Source organism: Rhinichthys klamathensis, unplaced genomic scaffold (assembly GCF_029890125.1).
Source record: "Rhinichthys klamathensis goyatoka isolate OS25496 unplaced genomic scaffold, OSU_Roscu_1.1 h1tg000001l_1, whole genome shotgun sequence".
Classification (NCBI taxonomy): domain Eukaryota; kingdom Metazoa; phylum Chordata; class Actinopteri; order Cypriniformes; family Leuciscidae; genus Rhinichthys; species Rhinichthys klamathensis.
In genome coordinates, this window is record NW_026606555.1 from 2,497,857 (window position 1) to 2,507,780 (window position 9,924).

The 9,924-nt window shown below is 37.2% G+C and overlaps 1 long non-coding RNA gene across 1 annotated transcript; it reads right to left on the reverse strand.

Annotated features, from left to right (window-relative positions):
• Nucleotides 1-5,191: 5,191 nt before the first annotated feature.
• Nucleotides 5,192-7,306, reverse strand: LOC130090352 (uncharacterized). Its single transcript, XR_008807698.1, has 3 exons — nt 7,189-7,306; nt 6,700-6,773; nt 5,192-5,353 (listed from the first exon to the last, which is right to left on the reverse strand). It is a non-coding gene; the product is annotated as an uncharacterized LOC130090352 (long non-coding RNA).
• Nucleotides 7,307-9,924: the final 2,618 nt, after the last annotated feature.

The window sequence follows — 9,924 nt, forward strand, 5'->3', positions numbered from 1 at the left end:
ACCCCTACTGGCGGAAATTGGTATTGCATGTACAAAATAAACAATCTTTTTGTCCAAAATAAACATTCTTTTTGTAATAGCTTTGTCCAGCATTGAGACAGAGACATCAAACCAGTGTCATTAAGTAGAGGAGGACAGGGGACAACTTTCACAACCTCAAATTTTACCCCTACTGCCCTATTTTCACCCCTACTGGCTGAAATCGGTATTGCATGTCCAAAATTAACATTCTTTTTGTAATAGCTTTGTCCAGCAGTGAGACAGAGACATCAAAACAGTGTCATTAAGTAGAGGAGGACAGGGGACAACTTTCACAACCTATACTTTTACCCCTACTGCTCTATTTTCACCCCTACTGGCTGAAATCGGTATTGCATGTCCAAAATTAACATTCTTTTTGTAATAGCTTTGTCCAGCAGTGAGACAGAGACATCAAACCAGTGTCATTCAGTAGAGGAGGACAGGGGACAACTTTCACAACCTCTATTTTTACCCATACTGCTCTATTTTCACCCCTACTGGCTGAAATCGGTATTGCATGTCCAAAATTAACATTCTTTTTGTAATAGCTTTGTCCAGCAGTGAGACAGAGACATCAAACCAGTGTCATTCAGTAGAGGAGGACAGGGGACAACTTTCACAACCTATACTTTTACCTATACTGCTCTATTATTATCCCTACTGGCAGAATTCGGTATTGCATGTTAAAAATTAACATTCTTTTTGTAATAGCTTTGTCCAGCAGTGACACAAAGAAATCAAACCAGTGTCATTCAGTAAAGGAGGACAGGGGACAACTTTCACAACCTCTATTTTATCCCTACTGCTCTATTTTCACCCCTACTGGCGGAAATTGGTATTGCATGTACAAAATAAACATTCTTTTTGTCCAAAATAAACATTCTTTTTGTAATAGCTTTGTCCAGCATTGAGACAGAGACATCAAACCAGTGTCATTAAGTAGAGGAGGACAGGGGACAACTTTCACAACCTCAAATTTTACCCCTACTGCCCTATTTTCACCCCTACTGGCTGAAATCGGTATTGCATGTCCAAAATTAACATTCTTTTTGTAATAGCTTTGTCCAGCAGTGAGACAGAGACATCAAAACAGTGCCATTAAGTAGAGGAGGACAGGGGACAACTTTCACAACCTATACTTTTACCTATACTGCTCTATTATTATCCCTACTGGCAGAATTCGGTATTGCATGTTAAAAATTAACATTCTTTTTGTAATAGCTTTGTCCGACAGCAAGACAGAGACATCAAACCAGTGTCATTCAGTAGAGGAGGACAGGGGACAACTTTCACAACCTCTATTTTTACCCCTACTGGCTGAAATCGGTATTGCATGTCCAAAATTAACATTCTTTTTGTAATAGCTTTGTCCAGCAGTGAGACAGAGACATCAAACCAGTGTCATTCATTAGAGGAGGACAGGGGACAACTTTCACAACCTCTATTTTTACCCCTACTGCTCTATTTTCACCCCTACTGGCTGAAATCGGTATTGCATGTCCAAAATTAAAGGTGTTCTAAGCGATATCGGTTGGCGTAACCTCTTGTTGATGTTTGAATTATTATCAAACAAACAGAGGCTAGCTAGACCCTCCCTCCTCCTCATCCACGCAATAACCCCCTAGACCACACCCCACATCATTCTTGTCGGTTATTGGCTGGGACAGTTTGTTATGTTTCGTGCTTCGGGTCGCTCTGTTTATTGCTCAGTTTGTTTTTGCTGCCGTTTGTGGAGCCTGGGGAGTCTGCAGAGACCGCGTTCTTTTACAGTGTGTTCAGGGGACAGGCAGCTAGCGGATAGTGAGGAGATGTTGGTGATATGTGAAAAAAAATGTTTTGGCCTAAAAAACGCGTGACATCGCTTAGAGCACCTTTAACATTCTTTTTGTAATAGCTTTGTCCAGCAGTGACACAAAGAAATCAAACCAGTGTCATTCAGTAGAGGAGGACAGGGGACAACTTTCACAACCTCTACTTTTACCTATACTGCTCTATTTTCACTCCTACTGGTGGAAATCGGTATTGCATGTCCAAAATTAACATTCTTTTTGTAATAGCTTTGTCCAGCAGTGAGACAGAGACATCAAACCAGTGTCATTCAATAGAGGAGGACAGGGGACAACTTTCACAACCTCAAATTTTACCCCTACTTCGCTATTTTCACCCCTATAGGCTGAAATAGGTATTGCATGTCCATAATTGACATTCCTTTTGTAATAGCTTTGTCCAGCAGTGAGACAGAGACATCAAACCAGTGTCATTCAGTAGAGGAGGACAGGGGACAACTTTCACAACCTATATTTTTACCCCTACTGGGGAGAAATCGGTATTGCATGTCGAAAAATAACATTCTTTTTGTAATAGCTTTGTCCATGAGTTAGACAGAGACATCAAACCAGTGTCATTAAGTAGAAGAGGACAGGGGACAACTTTTACAACCTCTATTTTTACCCCTACTGCTCTACTTTCACCCCTACTGGCGGAAATCGGTATTGCATGTCCAAAAATAACATTCTTTTTGTAATAGCTGTGTCCATGAGTTAGACAGAGACATCAAACCAGTGTCATTAAGTAGAGGAGGACAGGGGACAACTTTCACAACCTCTATTTTTACCCCTACTGCTCTATTTTCACCCCTACATGCGGAAATAGGTATTGCATGTCCATAATTGACATTCCTTTTGTAATAGCTTTGTCCATGAGTTAGACAGAGACATCAAACCAGTGTCATTAAGTAGAAGAGGACAGGGGACAACTTTCACAACCTCTATTTTTACCCCTACTGCTCTATTTTCACCCCTACATGCGGAAATAGGTATTGCATGTCCATAATTGACATTCCTTTTGTAATAGCTTTGTCCATGAGTAAGACAGAGACATCAAACCAGTGTCATTAAGTAGAAGAGGACAGGGGACAACTTTCACAACCTCTATTTTTACCCATACTGCTCTATTGTTATCCCTACTGGCATAATTCGGTATTGCATGTTAAAAATTAACACTTTTTTTGTAATAGCTTTGTCCAGCAGTGAGACAGAGACATCAAACGAGTGTCATTCAGTAGAGGAGGACAGGGGACAACTTTCACAACCTCTATTTTTACCCCTACTACTCTATTTTCACCCCTACTGGGGAGAAATCGGTATTGCATGTCCATAATTGACATTCCTTTTGTAATAGCTTTGTCCAGCAGTGACACAGAGACATCAAACCAGTGTCATTCAGTAGAGGAGGACAGGGGACAACTTTCACAACCTCCATTTTTACCCTTACTGCTCTACTTTCACCCCTGCTGGCGGAAATCGGTAATGCATGTCCAAAAATAACATTATTGTTGTAATAGCTTTGTCCAGCAGTGAGACAGAGACATCAAACGAGTGTCATTCAGTAGAGGAGGACAGGGGACAACTTTCACAACCTCTATTTTTAACCCTACTGCTCTACTTTCACCCCTGCTGGCGGAAATCGGTAATGCATGTCCAAAAATAACATTATTGTTGTAATAGCTTTGTCCAGCAGTGAGACAGAGACATCAAACCAGTGTCATTAAGTAGAAGAGGACAGGGGACAACTTTCACAACCTCTATTTTTACCCCTACTGCTCTGTTGTTACCCCTACTGGCGGAAATCGGTATTGCATGTCCAAATTTAACATTCTTTTTGTAATAGCTTTGTCCAGCAGTGAGACAGAGACATCAAACGAGTGTCATTCAGTAGAGGAGGACAGGGGACAACTTTCACAACCTCTATTTTTACCCCTACTGCTCTACTTTCACCCCTGCTGGTGGAAATCGGTAATGCATGTCCAAAAATAACATTATTGTTGTAATAGCTTTGTCCAGCAGTGAGACAGAGACATCAAACCAGTGTCATTCAGTAGAGGAGGACAGGGGACAACTTTCACAACCTCTACTTTTACCCATACTGCTCTACTTTCACCACTACTGGCGGAAATCGGTATTGCATGTCCAAAATTACAGTTTTTTTCGATTGCTAAACGACAGTGAGCACAACTGGAGCTACATGTGCAAAACTCTAACTCCAGTCTGCACAGCAGCAGTTCATGTGGACCAAACTCTAGTTCGTTTTTCATTGCTTGAACACAGTTTTCAAAACTCTACACACTTATCCCATGACTTTAACCACAACCTGCACAACACTGTGGATTTACAGCACTTTGTTCAAATGCTAAAACACTGCTGTCAAAACTGTGAACCACACATTCAAAACAGAATAGATTTCTGCCTTGTGCCTTTCAAACACTGCTGATTGCAATTTCAGCTGAAAGGCTGGAAACCTGTGGCCTGATGCTAGAGAGAGGCAGGATTAGCCCCTCAATTATTTGTTCGAATTACAGTATGTACTTTTAGTTTCTACCTTTTTTTCTCATTACTGTATTTCTGTAAATTACTACAGACTATTGAAGCAAACTGCTAATTTTCATTTACCTTAAAGAATTATGTTCTAAAAATTTAAATAAATCACCTGAAAGAATGTCACTCTTTTCTTTGAAGAAAATATAACTTTGTATGAAGTCACTGAAATTGTTCAAATTGTAAAGATGAAAAGTTTGTATTTTCTGTATTGGTGTTTGATGCTAGTGTTTTTCCTCTCAGTGTGTTCTGAGTGACAGTGTGTGTTATCTCAGTGAGGGTTGTGCATAGTGTTTGTCTGCATGAGCCTGTTTTGAGCCATGTGTTAAGAGTTGTGTTGCTTGGAATGAGTTTTGCAGGTGATGTGAACTGTTTAGCTCAGGTGACTGTTGGTAGTGCAGACTGTAGTTATAGTTTTGCACACGTAGCTCCAGTTGTGCTCACTGTCGTTTAACAATCGAAAAAAACTGTAACATTCTTTTTGTGATAGCTTTGTCCAACAGCAAGACAGAGACATCAAACCTGTGTCATTTTACAGGAAAGCTGCTTTAAACAGTTAAAAAAAATTAAAAGTGTTGTATACATAACGGTTACTTGACTTGATATTAAACTAAAAATTATATATATATATATATATATATATATATATACTGTTATATTTAAAAGTCAGAGATTTCACCCAAAAAAAGTTCAGGACAACAGCCATGTTGACAGAACTCGTGTTTATGCAAATTGGAGAAGACTGAACAAAATGATCAAATAACATTAAACATAAAAAATAAAATAAAAAAACATAAAAGAGTAAACAATTTTTTGTACATGTACAATTTCAACCGTTTTGGTATTTTTTATCTACAGAATGCACACAACCACATAACATTCTTAAATTTTGGAATGGCTCTTTTAGGAATGTTGACACAGACAGAGTGATACCACCTTTCGCATGTGCTGCACTGAATCTGGTGAGGGAAAATTGTGACAATTAAACTTTGTATACTTTTATATTAAATCAAACATTAATTTACAAATAAACTTTAATTTAAAAAAATCTTGCGACATGAATAATAAAGTAATATTATTTTCAACTTGAAAACTTCTAATTAAATAGAAATCAAATATACAGTACAATAATGAAACTATTTTATCTTTATTTACATACAGTTTTTCACAGCTTTGGTGCATTTCTCAGATCAGAAATTAAATTCTCAAAACTACTTGTTCAACCTCCACATACTCTATTCACTTGTTCATTTTATAAAACTAGTTTCTCATTCTTTCTCATTAAGTTGTTAATGCTTTGGTACAGTCTTGATATTGATTATGTACAATTGTCTGCGGCTTCCAACATTATTTATCAGTTGCTAATGCCATGTTCCTTAAAATGTATTAAATATTTATCCGTGCAATATCTTACACCTCAAAACATCAAGTCATTAGTTAATTGTATAAGTAATTAAATGCAAAATGGTTGATCTAGAAGTTGTCATAAGTATATTTTCTACACATTTCTATTATACTTTTTGTAAATGTGCCATGAATTGATGAATTGTGCAGGTGAATCTTGACTTTCACTGCTGAAGATAATGTAGATCAACCAATGATAAACCATTTCTCTGAAATAGCTCAAATTTGAACCTTCAATACATACTTCAACCCTCAAGTATATACACACGTGCTGTTGGATGCAAAAGAAAATTTCAGCCTGAAATTGGTCTTTCCTGTGTTTTCCATGATAATGTTCTGTTTTTGCCTTTGGGTGTATTCTCTATATCACAATAATATTGTAATTATTATTATTATTTTTTTTGCCTGACCAATTCTAAAAATGTCACTTTGAATCATATCCAGTCTCTTTCAATCAATAACTTGCATACCGTGGTGTGTAGATTTGTACTGTCTTATCCGTAGCCAATGGGACAAGGACTTGTCTAATGGCACTGACATGGTCATTGACACAGATATTTACTTTTGAGAGATGAACTAAGGAATATGAGCAAGAGACTGGCTTTTGGCTAATCCATCGTGTTTTTCTATTTGTACGAATTGTTTTGAGAAATGCACTTATTATTTTACAAATGTAGAGGATGATTCGAGAAATGTATCAAAGCGAAAGATAAAAACTGTCTAGAAAAGTACTACAGTAAATTTGCTACAAAGTTATTTCAAAGTTAACTGCATACTAATTACATAATTATCTGGATACTAATTATTTAAGTAATTTAAATAATTTTACACTTTGAGATGCATTTCTAATAGATTTAATAAAAAATGTAATAATAAAATGTACTTAGAAACAGATACAAACCCATGTATTCCGACCCACAAGTCCAACAGGAGAATCTTGTCCACAAAAGGAGCAATGATCTTTGGGGTTGAAAACTGTAAACACATTTTTTGCAAATCAGTGCTCTATTTGAACTGTTTAACTGACAGATAGACAGTTAATTCATGGTTTATATATTAACTTTAAACATTATAAATTTATTACTATAGTATATACAAATAGTGAATTCTTCATTCCTTTTCAGGGTAGAAATCTAATTATTTTAATTAGGTCATATATAAAGACTAAGATATTGTTTGAAGATATTATAGGAACCGATACAAATTTAAACTTTATGTTTTCATTACCATTGTAAAGCCAACATAATAATACGAATCAAACTCGCTGCTCAAAAATGACTATAGATCAGTTTGTGGGAGCCTTGGCTTTTCATGCCCATGTGTAGTATAGAGCACTTACACTGAAGGATCAGTGCAATATTCTCCTTAATGGTGTGCTTACAATACATACCTGATGCTTCTAAGATTGTTCCAGCCACCCCCTTACGTAGCTTGGAAAGGAGACGCATACGGGAAGGTATCATTATTTCAGATGGTGTCACTGGAAATGCCTCCACCACCTCCTTAGCCATCTGTTTGGTAACATAAAAAGCATAAAATAAAATTTCAAAATACATTAGCCATAGCATAATAAGAAATTTAAAAATTACACTGTCGAGGTAATGTAAAATTTTGTCTTGTTTCAAGGTTTCAAAAATTTTACCTGCATGACATAAACTCCACAGCTGCCATCTTGCTGTATGCTGTGGTTCAAGACACCATGTGTCCATGTCACATCCACCCAGTCGGTCTTACCATAAAGTTCCTGCCGCATTTTGAAGAATTCTCTAAATGCGTATGAGAATTGTATTATTGAATTTGTAACCAGGTATCATTTCACTAAACTGTCACCAAAGCTGATAATAACAGTACTTGATAATGTACTGTGTGTTCATAAAAAAAGAGAAATATTATAATACAATACCTGAATCTTTCAGCAGCAAGTTTAGATTCTTCTTCTTCATCTATCCCTTGGGGATCCACCACAAAGACTTTCTTCAATTTCTTATCAAGATACTGTAAAAACATTTTGTTTGGTTAGTTTAACAGTTAGTTAGTTTGTCTATGTATGTAAGTAATTAACTATGATTTGGAAATGGTTTTACACACCAGAAATTTCCAGTGGTTTTTATGCACTTGCATGAAGCCAATCATGGCATCATATTTGTCAAAGTTGACCTGTAAAGCAGATGAAATATTATTAAACTTGTCTTTCTGACCTTTTATTTTTGCACTAAATAACAACTGTAAAGACTAACCTTTCGAAAACTGTGCCTTGGCAATTCAGACCTCTCCCCAAACACAATCACACCGGCAGAGTAGTGGTTCAATAAAAACAAATGTCTTCCATTTGGTTGTGAATTCAACAGTGCTTGGATGTAACTTTCAATAATCTGCAATTATTAAATAAAATGAAATGTATTAATCCATGTAATCCCAACGGTCACAATAGTGACCGTAAAAAAAAGGTTTCATTTCTAAAGCTATAGAAAATGTTACTGAATAATCTATCAATGCATTTCCAGCAGATATTGAAATATTAAAGGGTCTCAATGAAATATGTGCAGTGTCGCATGTTTACTGTAAATAGTCACATGACCAGAGCTGTTTATTTCCTGTTTGTGCCTTGACAAGAGGATTGCAGCAAGAAAGCTCCCAAAGAAAAGATTAGTAAAGTATGTTAACATAAAGATAGGACATAGTTATTTGGTACACGTCATGTTCAAGGTGTCTAGTATTGATATATGCATTTGCAATTACTCAACTTTGTTTAATGTGTTCACAGAACTCACAAACATGTCAACAGCAACAATAGTGACTGGTGGGATAACACATTGTATCTAAATGCCAATACACAATACCTAACTTTATACGTAATTTTACATACAGATACATACACAGAAACATACACTCACACTCGCACATCACACACACCACGCACGCCACACACTCCACACACCCCACACACGCGCACAACACACCCCACACGCACACCCAACGCCACACCATGCACACCCCACACGCACGCACACCGCACACGGACACCGCAACACCCCACACGCACGCACACCCAACACCCCACAACCTACATGCACACGCACGCACACACCGCAACACACCCCACACGCACATCACACACAGTCAAATCACACACTACACACCCCACACGCACGCACAGACACATACACACACGCACATGCACACACACACAAACACACACACACAAACACTGCACTGTCAAATAGACCTATATTCAGTCTGTCCAATGGTTGATACAACACAGTATCCCACCGGTCACAATTGTGACCGATCATAAAACTCACTTTTTCACACACGTTTCCATGAAAAGTAAAAAAAAAATTTGATTGATTGTTTCAAAGGGATACTAATGACACATGATTTGGATATTTGTGTGTCTGTGAAAAAATTGGGATTAAATGGGTTGACCCTAAAATGTATTATAACAAATAAACTCATATTTGTCAATGTCTTTATTCATTAGCCTACCAATAGTGATAGTGAAAGTTCATGCACATTATAGTTACTGTTTAACATTTTATAAACATGAATATATAAATCCACACTCCAGCAGTACAAATATTTAAATGCATCCTGAAATGTTTGTTACAGTTTTTCTGAATTGCTAAAACACTAAACCCCTCTGAACCAAATTCTCAAGAGGCTAAAAAAATAATTGTCGAATAAATCACTCTTTCTGTAAAACATTAAACAAAGTTCAGGTGTTTAAAACACTGTTTGCAAATCTCGACTCAAAATTGTTCACACTTATTTCTAATGATGTGACCAAACCAACTGTACATAATACAAGTCAGTTCAGAGTCCCACAATTGACTCAAAATGTTGCACTGAATGGTGATACCAACAATGGATGGAAACAATATAAGAGGGAGAGAAGGAAGAGTATGTGTGTAAGAGGTGGTGAACAAGGAGGAAGTGGATGAGGAAGAGCAGGTGTGGAGAATGTTGTCAGTGCTGACTCTGCTTTAGGGTTTTTCCCTTTACCTCAGAGATGACAGTGTGTGTGATGAGGAGAAACTCCTCCGGCCGGACCAACATGAAGACATTATGCTGAAGCAGAATCAATCTCTCTCACTGACTGTGATTCTGCAGTCTTCTGAGTGTACTT